At 48.4% G+C, this 13,278-nt stretch overlaps 1 protein-coding gene across 22 annotated transcripts in view; it reads left to right on the top strand.

Moving 5' to 3' along the window:
- The window catches only part of MICAL3 (microtubule associated monooxygenase, calponin and LIM domain containing 3), a 169,445-nt gene that overhangs the window by 36,267 nt on the left and 119,900 nt on the right, over positions 1-13,278 (top strand). The window lies entirely within an intron of this gene.

Consider the following 13,278-nt stretch of genomic DNA (forward strand, 5'->3'; position numbering starts at 1 on the left):
GAATAATCTGGTCAATGGCCTGGTGTGTGTGGAATAGTTGAAGTTCCCTAAGACACTGTTGGTTTGGCCTGTGGACACCATGCACCAAAGTGGGAACAACCAATCAGAGAAACCTGCTGTCCTCATGGTGGCTGGGAAGCAGAGATGGGAAGGGACTATGTGTCCTAGTATCCCCTCCAAGAATGTGTCTTCAGTGACCTAACACTCCAGTAGGTCCCTCCTCCCACAGGTTCCACCTCTTCCTAAGAGTACGGAAGGCTAGTGATCAAGTCTTCGACCCATGAACATCCAAGATGCAAACTCTAACAAGCAGTGTTAGAGTAAGAACATTGCGTCTTTCCCAATAGGCACGTGGTATCTCGGATGACAGGCATCTGTGCTTCCCGTTCCCACGGTGTCTTCTCTCTCTCTCCTTGCCTCTCAGTGACACTCCACCATTCTGCTCTGTCCTCCTAACTTCCCCGTTCACCCCTCTTCTTTGCCGCTTCCCCACCTCTTGGGTAGGGTATTGAAGCTCGTGAGCCCCCTGTCAGTCGGTGGCAGGAGCACCGCCCACAAGCTTTTTGGAACACAGCATTGCATCGCCCCGCAGACCTCCGAACACAACTGTACCGTGTAGGACACACTAGTCTTCTTCTTTAGGTAGATTTCCTTTTATTTGGATCTTTGTATACCGGGGCAGGTACTGATCAATACCTGCAGATTAGTAATCAGTGTTTATTTTTTAAGAAGCTGAAGAAGCATGAGGGAATTGAAGGGCAGATAATGACATGAGTGCTTATAAGAAACAGCACAGAGGTCATAGTACATTGAATTTACTAAGTGAGGCTGTGCTGGAAGGGGTGTAAGCGCCGGGGACAGCCAGCCCTCGAGTCTATTGCATCATGACCCTGGGAGGTAATGGTCTTCTCTGAACTGTAATTTGATTGCTGGGCCTCCAAAGTGAGGGTAACCCTATAATTAGAGTGTTATTCTGAAGACAGAAATGAGCTAATGCAGGTCGAGCATGCAGCAGTGTTTGGCACGCAAGTGCTCTGTAAGTGGTAGCCAATGAATGTGTTCATGACCCCAGCCATAGCTGGTGTTTTCAGGTACTTCAATCGGACCCGTTGATCTTTGTGATATCTTGTGCTTTATAAAGGAAACAACGGAGACAGCCACTGAGGTCTTGCTCCACCTCTCTCCTTGGATTGTGTCATAGTTTCCAGGATGGGTCATCAGCTTCAGAGGAACAAGGTCCCAGACTTGCGTGATCACACATCTTGGGGAGAAGTGCATTCTGGGTAGTAATGCAGTCTGTCTGCTGGGTGAAGATTAGGGAGAGCTGAGGTGTGATTGAGGGAGAACATCCCTACCATGCCAAGCTTTCCCATCTCCCCTCAGCATGTTGGCAAGGCCCTCCTCTTCCCTCCCTCCCTCCCTCTCCCTCCCTCCTCTTTCCCCTCTGCTTCCTTCCCTTTCTCCCCTCTGAGAGATGGTACAGAAGTGAGGCCACTGTTCTCAGGTGGTGGTCACCAGAACAGGACCGAGCAAACCATCAAAGAGTGATGGCATCCCAGGGGCACATGGAGGAGGGTGGACCAGAACTGGCTTCTGACGGGTCACCCCAGAGGGCTGTGGCTCATGTGTATCTGTCTACCTGGCATGACCACAGAACCAGGACTGGAGAGTTGATATCTCCCAGGTATGCATGGATGACTTCAGAGCAACAGGCTGCCAGTGTCAGAAATCATGGTGTCTATGTTTATGAACTCACACATACATTTCATGGTACTTGAAGAGGAAAGAATCATTACATTAGCCAGCTTTCATTTCCTTTGCCAAGGTTAAAAATACACACACGCACACTCACACGCACATTATTTGCATGGGATCCATCTCCTTTGTTGTGTCTAAAGCTTGTTAGGTCATGTTAAAATCTTCTAATTCTCTTCAGGAAAGAGGGGCCTGTACTTCCAGGCTTTGGGAAGGTCAGTCCATCACAGACACATGAACAGACTCCCTGCAGTCCGCTGTGGTGACTGTAACAGCTGCGCCTGCGCAGTGCTGAGAGCTTCAGCAGAAGGAGCACAGCAGAGCAAGAATCCAGGAAAGGTCTCACTCTTCCTAACCCTGCGACCTCTAACACAGTTCCTCATGTGCTGGTGACCCCAACCATAAGATTATTTTCACTGCTGCTTCACAACTATAATTTTGCTACTATTATGGGTTGTCACATAAATATCTGATATGGGACCCCTGTGAAAGGGTAGTTTGACCTCTGAAGGGGTCACGACCCACAGGTTGAGAACCACTGGTCTAGAACAAGCCAACACCAAGTGTCCTCCCTCCTCAGGGAACCATGCCCATCGAAAGCAGCACCACTGGCTCATGGCTGGAATTAGTCATCTGGGCTGGTGAGTCACTTGCTATCTTGGTGGGCAGAACCTCACCTGTAACATGCAAGATACAATCAACATCCAAGTGTCAATCAACATGGGCAATGATGGGGGCAGGTCAGATTCCAAGCTTTGAACCTTGATGGACAGCAGGCATTCACAAACTGATTCTATTCCACACCCACCTTGCCCTTGTCTTGAGTTATTAAAGTATTTCTTCCCTATGCTTTGGGTCTGGCTTCTTCACCTATACTCTGAAGTATGAGGCATGGGGGGGGGGGAGCTTGCTGAGGCTCCTGTAGCCCCACCTTCCTGCTCAGGGTCAGGATCCTGCCTGGTGAGCAGAGGGAGGGGCCTTCCCAAGGGAAGAAGGCAGGAAAGACCAGAGGCTAAAAATAGGCAGTTGTGAGAACCTGGGAGTGCTCCCTGAGGCCTGCCATGTAACTCCCATGATGGCTGAGCTCTGTGCACAGGAGTGTTTAGGAATCCTTGTTAAATAAATCCCATTGTCACCCTAAATGTCCACCCCATATATGATAGATTGCTGACTTTGGATGTGTTGTTACCCAGCCATCTAGAGATGCAGGTATGTGTTCCATCCCTGTGCATGTGCCCACATGTGCCCATACATATACCCAATGGATGTGTCTGCATTGACAGCCTTGCTGAGTTTTCCACGTATCTATTTAACAGCGCTTCACACCTCTTTGGGTCAAGTAAAAGCATCTCCTGGGGCTGGGTTTGGGGCAGTGAGTGGGCAACCTGGGTTCTGGGCTTCACAGGGGGCCTGGTGCTGCAGAACCCAGGATGGAAGGCATGCTGTGTTAACTGTTCTAGAAAGTCTAGAAAGTTCTAGAAAGGTCTTAACCTCAAGCTGCCTCATTTTTCCACTTTTCAGCTAAGTAGTGCCCCCCCCCCCCACTAAGCTAAGGTAAAATCAGGTCTTTCTTACCTTTCCAGGCCTAAAGCAAGCAAGCAAATAGACTTGCCCTGGTTAAAGTGGCAAACGTTCTTTCTGTGCCTTCAGGGCCTCTAGAGGGTTCTCTAAGGATAATTCACTACAGCTCTTGATGACACCTGTTTTAGGGGAGTGTGCATACAATTAGCCTCCAGATGATACTGAGTCCCGTCTTCTGTTCTAACTTGGTCCTAACTTTGTCCATATTTGCTTTTGTGTCCCTTTGTGAGTCTGTGTGTTCCCACAACCTGACAAAGGTCTGCTCTTCTGCAGACTCTCCTGGCTCTGCTCCACCCTGCCTTGGCTTCTGATTGGTCGACCTCCATGGCGAGCAGTAGTTAAGTTCTTGAGCTTGGGTGACTCATTCCATTCCTCTTGTCTTGGCCCGCTCACTAAATATAGCCTCCCCTTTCTCCCATCCCTTCTTTCTCCCAGGCAGAAAAATTGCCCAGCGTGTGGTCTTTGCTGTGGCGGGCTAGGCAGACAGCACACTGGGCTAGGTGGGGGGCTTCTGCTGCTACCACCCGGCCAACGAATAGGACATCTCAGTTCTCAGGACTGCTAAGAGCAGTGGGTTCATGTTACCAGGGCAGCCACATCTTAGGGTACAACTTACGGTTTTCAGGCAGGACCGGTGCCAGTCCTTTGTGAGACTGTTGGTTTATTTGGGAGGATCTGGGGGTCAGTAAGAATAGAAGGTCTTAATACGGGCTCTTCTTTCTCCTTTTAGGGAAACTGGTTATCCTTACACAGCCCCAGGGGGTTAAGGAGCAGAGAGCTCACAGCAGGTGTTAGTCCTGCCTGTCAGTGAAGGAGCCCCACCCCAGTCGGCCAGGGTCACAGTGAACTTCAGCTTGGGCTCAGAGCCGGAGGTGTCCCTCTCTTCAGTTTTATGTGCATGGTGGATGGGGCAAGGTGAACACAGGCCTTTACTATGGTTTTCAGGCAGAACTGGTCTGCAGTAATCATTCTGCATCACTGGTCCAGTTGGGCTCTGGGAAGGAACTTCCCCTGCAGGTGACCCTTGAGAAAAGGTAACCCACAGAGCTGAGTGTATGAGAGGGAGCCAGGTCTTTCCTTTTGGGAGCTGTGGAGAATAACGGTCCACAGCAGTTGGCCCTGAGGTGTGTCATCCCTGTCTAGCCTGAAGTAAATATTAGACTCTATATTGCTGTCATTGTTTTGTTTTTTAAAGACAGGGCCTTAATTATGCAGCCCTGGCTGGCCTAGATCTAGCTACGCAGACTGCCTCCTAAATCCTGGGGTTAAAGGCACGTACCACTACATAGGTATTGTCTTAGTTTTGCTCCAACCACCTAGTTTTATCATTGTTTGTTCATTTGCTTGTATTAAGTTAGTCTGGCTCAGGCAGGCAGGAAATGCATTATTTAGTCCAAGATGATCTCAGACTTGGGATTCTCCTGCCTCAGCACCCTGAACACTGGGACTATAGGCGTAGACCACCACACCCAGCTTGCATCACTGTATCAAAGAAGAGTTACACTGTATGTGACAGATATTTGTATCTGATTATTGTATTTAATCTATGTATCAGTTGCATAGAGGAAGTTGTAGGAGCACAGAGTGTACTGCGTTGCACATAAACAGTGATGTCCAGGTAGCTGTGTTGAGAGCCCTGTTCTTGTCCAGCCCTCGTCCACCTCCCATCACCATGTGAAAACGGCCATCTCTTAACATGCTCAACTGCACCCTCAGTTGAAAATGCCGTTGCCCAGGGCCGAGGGTGCAACACTTGCCCAACTTTCAAGCTTCGTGGGTGCATTCCACAACACTGTAAAAACTGTGACTGAAAACAAAAATCAAAGGAGAGTATTTATCCTGTAGGTTTGTGTCTCTGGTGGCAGCGTGGGCCCATGTCTTGAAGCTCATTCCCTTTAGTCTGGTCGCTGTTTCATATCCAGGAGTCTGGCCGCATGGCTGCTGGGCAGACTTCATAGAGTGCTTTGCAGAGCAGAGGGCGGGTCACTCTGTGCCCTCTGCCTCCAGTTTTATTGTTAGGCCTTCCTGCAATAATATGCTGTGTGTGTGTGTTGTGTGTTTTGTGTGTGTAGCAGGGGGGGTTAGGTGGGGAGATATCATTAAAGCGTTAGCCTCTCTTCGAGCCCTGCTGTCACACGCAAATGCACACACACCCCTCCTTTCATATTCTAACCTTGGCCACACAACTTCATTCATAAGGTTGTTAATATTTTCTGGAGGAAAGAAAAGCTGCAAATTGCTAAGGCCCTGAGCAGCCTCCAGCTGTGATGCTCCAGTGGAAACCGGATCTGTGAACTGGCCACATTCTCTTCTTGTCTACCCTGTGCTCTCTCTGATGCTTGGAACTCCTGAAAGCACACCTGCACACACAAGCTTTCCAGAAACGCTGGCTGGTTGCCTGGCAAGGAGCCTTGGGAAAGATGTCACTGGCTGCCTCTTGGAACAAAGGTTTCCACTGTCAGCCTCGGAGGGAGGGGAACAGGTACGCTCTCTGGTGGTCTGGGATACACAGCCAGAGCATTTTAGATTTCAGGTATTTTTTTCTTTTTCCTTAGCAAGCTCTTCCCTGGCGCTTCTCAGATTTTCTTGTACAGTTTCACACAGAAACAAGGGGGGAAACTACCCACCTCACACCTGCGCTGCCCTTTGCCATTTGACTATTGCCGAGCTTTGTTCACAGACAAAACCTGCTCCACCTTGTGTGTGGTGATTGGTGGCTGATGATGTCATGGCATAAAACTCTGTCTGTGGGAAGGGCCCAGGAAGAGGCAGCAGAGCTGCTCCTTTGTTCCCTTCAAGTGACCACCTCAGGTGAGGTGGGAAAGGTGGGGGCGGAGCCCACTGCCTCCCCTTGCTGTGTCCACAGAGCCTGCACCTCAATTCAGACATGCCTCAGATAAGGAAAGAGCTAAAAAGACATTGTGTGAAGTAAGAGTTCATCTGTTACACCCCAGAGATTTTGATCTGCCTAAGAGGAGGCAGGCCTTTTGAAAGAAGACAGTCCCCTGGTCGAAGAAGGAAGAGGAAGAGGTCTTTAGGACAATAAATAATAATCAATAAAGTGTTCTTTTTTTCTTCTGGGGGTGCAGGGGAGGGATGTGGGGGCTTGGATAGAAGGCCTTGTGTATGTTAGGCAAGCACTGTATTGCTGAGTTATAATACCCCTAAGCCCTTGTGCATTTCATTTTGAGACAGGGTCACCCTCAGGCTTTAAATTTGTGAGCCTTTCTGTCCCTCTAGGCCCCATGTGAGCCCTGGGAGGTTCTTTTGCTGTCAGTGTCCACAGAGGCGAACTTTAGCACAGTGCTGAGGACATGACCCGCCTCCCACTTAAAAGGGCCTTGGCAGCAGTCTGCTTGGCCTCATTGGGCCTGCTGTGCCTCAGAAGAGACCGTTAGACCTGAATCTCTCAGAGTAGTGACCCTAAGATCCTTCCAGACTGTTAGGTGGGTGGCCTGGGTTGATACTTCTGAGTTACTTACCATCCCTCATTCCCAGACTCTGTTCGGGTCATCTGGAACCAAGTTGGGGCCAGGTCTCCTCAGGGTTTTCTACAGTAGATAGCGCTCAGGGCCATGCCCCAGAGCTCTTTTGTTCCCAGAGGTGTGCTGGTGACTGTCCACAGTCTCATCGAGGTCTCTGGTTGTTATCCCTTCATGACTGAATTAGCACTCATTCCTCCTGCCATTTCCACAGGGTGATGGGCAAAACTACCTGCTCCAGTCGGTCCAGGAGAAGATGCGAGTGTATCTTGACCGATGGCTCTGTTGTCAGGAGTACCTCCTAACCCCCAGGGGCTTACCTTGGTGGGACATGGCTATATTTGCCCTTCCTTGGGTACCCACAACTTTGATTTATTTTGTGGAAGACAGACTAGATGTGGCCTGGCGGCCATGGTCACTCGGTGCGCATTCCTCCGCCCACATGGGTTCCGTTGGTGCTGCCCTCCCTTGCAAACATACAATCACCCGGCTATCTTTGGATGTGTTGTGGTGAGGCTTCACCTCAAAAGAGACAGGATGGTACAGCCGGTTTACTTCTTCCTGAACAAAAACACTCAAACCCAAATCTTGCACGTCATTTTCTTGAATTTATTGGCCTGTTGTGTCTCAGTTCTGTGTTTCGGCTGATCTCTGCTTAGAGAAAGCAGAGGTTTGCTGGGTGGCGCCATGTATGCTGGCGGAGGCCACTGAAGGGTTCATGAGCTGAACCTCCAGCAACTCAATGTGTGCTGTCCCCTCTGTCCCCTCTTCTTAGCCTGGTAGCTGTTAGAACCAGTTAGAGTGAAGGGGGACACACCACTGAGCTCTGGATTTGTCTGGGGCCTGATTCCTAGAGTGTTTCTGTGCACTCCATGTTCAGGTGGCTGAGCAGCCATGGCTCTTCCTTCACCCCTCACCGTGGACTTACCCAGCAGAAAGGAGTGTAAAACACAGTGGCCATTTGGAGGGGTCGCTCAGTGGGGGAGCACTTCTAGCCTGTGAGAGATCTTGGGCTTCATCCCCAGCATCAGTCAGTAAGGAAGCATGCAAGAACACAGCAATTCTTTTGCAAATTTGAGAATTGTTTCTGTATTATAAACAATGACTACTGGGGCCTCAGGGTGACACTTGAAACTCATGTTAACTTCTGTCTTCACTGAAGAGCCCCACTTCCTGGGGAGAACCCAGCTGAGGGCTCTACTATGGGCCTTTCTAGGCAGCTGCTCCTACCTCTAAGTCTCTGGCCCATTTCTCAGGCACACAAAATGAAAATAAAAACCACATGGAACCGGGGTCCCCTCGTGTTGAGCAAGCTGAGCTGTGGCGCAGTGGGTGATGGCGGTCTCAGTTTTGCCCACTTGTCCTTCACCCCTGGGACTTTGGAATGGAGGACAGTGGGCTGTCATTCTGTCACAGGGTCAGCTGGCTTGGGAGTGGACAGGGCTTTTGGCTTACATTGCATAGCTCACCTATTTGGGTTAGATAGTTCTGGTGGACATCTGGCACCCGTCTGTCCGGTGGTGCTGGACTCACAGCTTCTGCAGGTACTTTGCACATAGATCTGAGAAAGTTGGTCGGCTGACCAGTCCACTGCCTGGTTCCTGCTCTGATCCCCTTCAAGCTGTCGCTGTGTTCATGTTTAGTCATCCTTGGGTTTATATCATCGCTGTCTTTCTTTAGGATGGGTTTTCTTTATTCTTTTACCCTCCTTGTTCTTCCTTAGAATGATCATGGAGCTAATCTTTCCTTTTCCCTTGGAAGGCATCTTGGAGGATCAGCTCTTTGTGTTACACTGCACAAGTTCTTTCCAGCCATTGGAAACAATGCTTTCAAAGTTGTGTCCAGTTGGCCCAGGAAGAGCAGGCATTTGTTTATTGTATGTATATACGTACATTGTCACTGTCTTTAGACACACCAGAAGAGGGCATCGGATCCCATTACAGATGGTTGTGAGACACCATGTGGTTTCTGGGATTTGAATTCAGGACCTCTGGAAGAACAGTCAGTGTTCTTAACCACTGAGCCATCCCTCCAGCCTATAAGAGGTGGAAGCTGATTGGTACATTGGAAAAACCAGGGTTCAGCATCTCACTACCCGGAATTATAAAGACCAGAGGCCATTTCTGAGGGTCTGCCCTGACAGCCACACAGGACAGTACTGTGCTGTTGGGGACACATCTGGCCTGCACGAGGGACTCATGTAGCCAGTGTGTTGTTGGTCCTAGTGCCTTTTGAATTTGGTGCCGCGTGTGGCTTGAGTGGAGCAGCTTCCTGTAGCAGGCTGGCTGTTGTGGACAGGCCCTTTTGTCACAGTGGACTGTGATTACCTTAGGTTAATACAAAGATAGGAGCCTTCCTTCCCGAGTTCCTACCCAGACTGGAAAGGCCTTTTGTTTCTGAGAATGAAAAGAAGTGTTGTCTGGCTCCTTTAGACGTAGTTGAGGTAATCCTGCATAAGGAGACAGATGAGTTTTTTATACAATGCTGAAGTTAGATTCTTGTCTTGTGCCTGGCTGACATCATCACTCACAGACTTGTTCTGCCTATGCAGAGACCCCTGACCTCGTAGTCAGGTCCATACTGGGTTTGGTGACTCTGACCCCTACTGAAAGGGAGCCTTCCTCTGAGCTGTAGAAATGTCATGGGGAATGGAGAGCTCAGAAGGCTGGGAGCATGGATCCTACTTGTTTATCAGGCTCACAACCCTGGCTCTGGTCAGAAGCCAAACCCCACTGGGCTCCCAGCTGTCTGCCAGATCATATGCCAAGTAGTGCTGGGTCAGTTCTTCCCTAGTGTGTAAAGTCTCCGTGGATCCTTTCATGCATGCTGCTTGCTGTCCCCTAGTTGTGTTTGGGACACTTAGAAGGCACCTACCTTTCATGCAGTTGTGTAATAAGTATACAATTTATGACTTTAAGAAATGTGTGAATACACGTGTGTCTTTATATGGGTGCACATAGGTACCCATAGAAACCAGAAGGATAAGGTCCTCCATTGCTGGAGTTATAGAGCCAACAAGTGGGGCTGCTTAGAACAGAACCGAAGCTTTTAACCAATGACATCTTTCCCATAACAAACAGGATGGGTCAGGGAAGCCAAGCCTGTGAAATCTTAGGGATGGAGAACTTAGTAGTGGTATCAGCCCTCCCATAGCTGTGGGAGAAGTTGGGAAGTTCAGATGGAGGGTTAGAGGAGGCCTTAGTCTACGGGAGACATCACCCTGGGTGTCGTTCTGAAGTTTTGTTGTTTGTGTTTTGTCTTTTAATAAATGGAGTTATGCAGTTTGATCCTTTTGTGTCTGTCTTTTTTCATGGGGCATGAATCTCATTTGTGTTGCTATGCAAGTGCAGTGGGCCCATGTACTGATATGTATAAACTTAGTCCTTATTCCCTAAACAGTGAGGTAAGGTACTGAATACACAGACTTAGTCATTATTCCTTAAACAATACACTATAGCAACTATTTGCATAACATAAACATTGTATTGTGCTACAAGTTGTCTAGAGATGATTTAAAATGTGTGGGATGTCGTTGAGGACGTAGCACCGTCGATAGAATGCTTGCTCAGCATGCAGGTGGTCCTTTGTTCAATGCTCACCACCACATAAATTGACTGAGATGGTACCTCAGGAGGCAGAGGCAGGAGAATGACAAGTTAAGGGTTATCCCATCTCTTTAGCCAGTTTGTGGCTTGGGCTGTGTTAGGCCTTGCCTCAAATTAAACGAATCAATGGGTGGATAGATGATGAATAATAGATAAGTGAAAGAATGAATGAATGAATAAAAATCTGGGAAGCTTTGCATAGATTGTCTGCAGCTATTGTTTCATGGGGCAGAGGGAACTCAGGCTTTGGCACAGGTAGGTACCAGTTACCAGTCTTATGTGACTACAGAAAGAAAAGTATAGTTAATCTTTTCCCCCCTTTTTCCTTTTCTTTTTTCCTGTATAATGCTCTGTTGCATGGTACGTAACCATTTGGGTTGCTGTTGTCATTTGGGTTATTTCCAGTCTCAGAGCATTAGAAGCAAAGCTGATAAGAGCATTCCTGTGCTAACCTCTTGGCGAGCATAGACGCTATTTTCTTCTCTTTCTGCCCCACGGTACGCTATTTGCCCTGTATAAGGTGTTTATTTCCTTTGGTTGTTTTGTTCTTGTGATTGGTGTTTTTAAGGTTTGTGGTTGTTGTTGATGATGTTTTAAAGGATATTTTGTTTTGTTTTCGAGACACCCTTTTGTTAATGTGACCACGGGCCAGATATTCACTATGAGCTTCTGTCTCAGCCCTCAGCCACCTAAGAGCTGGGATGACAGGCCTGTACCACCATGCCTGGCTTATGTTCACCTCTGTTGCCTGTGTGGACAAGAATGGAATTGCAGTTTTAGGTGAGTGTATGGTTAGCATCAAGGGCTAGTGCTCACCAGTTTCCCAGTGTGATTCTGGCACTCGGTGTCTGATTTCCGGTTGTCCCTTGTCCTTACCTGCTCATGGTATTGTCAGTTTTACAAATATGTAACAGTGTCTCATGCTTCTGATTGACATTTCCTGATGACTAGTTGGTGAGTACTGATTGTTCATGTGTGTCAATGGTTTAACATTTTCACGTCTTCAGCCTGTTTTCTGCTTGTACAGACATAATCATAGCAGCTTCATTTAGCTACCAAAAGGTGCTCATTGGTGGGTGGATGAAGGGATAATCAGGATGCATTGTTGGCCGTGGTGGAATATTACTTAGTCCCAAAAAGGGAAAGGGTGCAAGAAAACATGCCAAGTCAAAGGAACCGTGTAATAGGACAGATACAGGAGCTGGGGAGATGCTCATCAGTCAGGAACACCCACTGGCCTTGCAGAGGACTCAGGTTTCGTTCCTCGTTCCCAGTTCAGGTGGCTCACAGCCACCTCTCACTCTAGGAAGATTTGATGCATACCTACACATAGACACATACAAGTACTCATAATTAGAAATAATATTATTTTTAAAGGACAAATACATTTAAAGGACAAATAATTCCACATACAGGCAGTACCTAGAACTGTCAAATTCATGGAGACAGAAAGCAGAACAGAGACCCCTGTGCTACAGAGGAGAGGGGACTACTACTGTTTCTTGGGAACATAGGTTCTGGTGGGGATCGTGAAAAGTTCTGGAAATAGGTGCTAGTCATACATACAACATGGCCCCAGATATGTTCTTAAAACTGATTAAAGTGATAGCTTTCATGTTAAATCGTTCTTATCACAAATGGCAAGCAAGCTGAACAACCACCCACAGGAAAAGCCTGCTTAGGAGCCTGTGCCAGAGTCTTAGGGGCCTTCAAGGTAGTGAGGCTAGAATGTGGGAGGAGTCTGGGGGAGGGGCAGAAGGAGTGCCTAGGAATGTGTCTGCCTCCTCACAGTGCTCAGGGCAGGTAGAGGCAGCTCCTGGCTTCCGGCTTGGCCCAAAGAATGATGCTGGGATACAAAAGAAACTAGACTCTGGGAGATGTTCATTGTAGATCTGGAGAGAGCCCAGTTGAGGATGCTCAGCTGCGGAATCCCCTGTCCTCTGCCACTGTGGTGGCAGTGGCGAAAGCTTCTTTTTCCTCCTGCTCTGATTCCCACTCCCCTTTTAAATCTTATTTGTTTATTTTATGCATATGGATGCTTTGCCTGCATGTATTTCTGTGCACCAGATGTGACTGGTTTCCGTGGAGACCAGAAGGCATCAGATCCCCTGTTACTCCTGTAACTGGAGTTACAGATGGTTTTGAATCCATGGAGTGCTGGGAATTGATCCCTGGTCCTCTGTAGAGCCGTCAGTGTTCTTAACCTTTGAGCTATCTCTCTAGTCCCCATTATGGCCTCTTGGTTGACATTAATGGAGTCAAATGGCCCCTCTAGGGAACTCCTTTTCATGGGCACATGGGAGAGCACAGGCCTCCTCAAATGAGGGAGCTGATGGTTGGAATGTGTCTGGGACTCGGTCCTCAACGTACCTTGCGTCTGTCAGTCCAGCTGTACATCGGGTCTATCAGTATGTTTGGAGTTTTTGATGTCACTGTCCTTACTGCTTTTGCTTCACTTGTATGTGAAGTCGAACCGAGAGGGCTTAGACCAAAGTTGATCTCAAGATACAAGACATCTGGAAGGCCCTGCAGCTGTGTGGCTGCATCAGCTAAGATGCCTGGGCCTCAAGCTGAAGTTGAAAGCATTTTCCCCCCATAAATTTCATTGTGTTTCTTTGATCGGTTGTTTAGCAAATTACGGGGTTGGGGCTTCACAGCCTGTTGCTCTCGGCTGTGCCTGTGAAAGTGAACAGCTGTTGGGAGGAAAGGACGCTGCCCATTTGAGGCCTTAACTGACAGCCATGTGTTTGGTACCTTGGCTCTAATGCTTAAAATCTCTCGTGGTGGAGAGATTTGTGCAACACTCAGATTGTGGAGGAGGGGTGCAGGAAGGCTGAAGCAGACAGAATTCTGTT

The sequence above is a fragment of the Micromys minutus genome, assembly GCF_963924665.1.
Source record: "Micromys minutus genome assembly, chromosome: 3".
In the NCBI taxonomy this organism is placed as follows: Eukaryota; Metazoa; Chordata; class Mammalia; order Rodentia; family Muridae; genus Micromys; species Micromys minutus.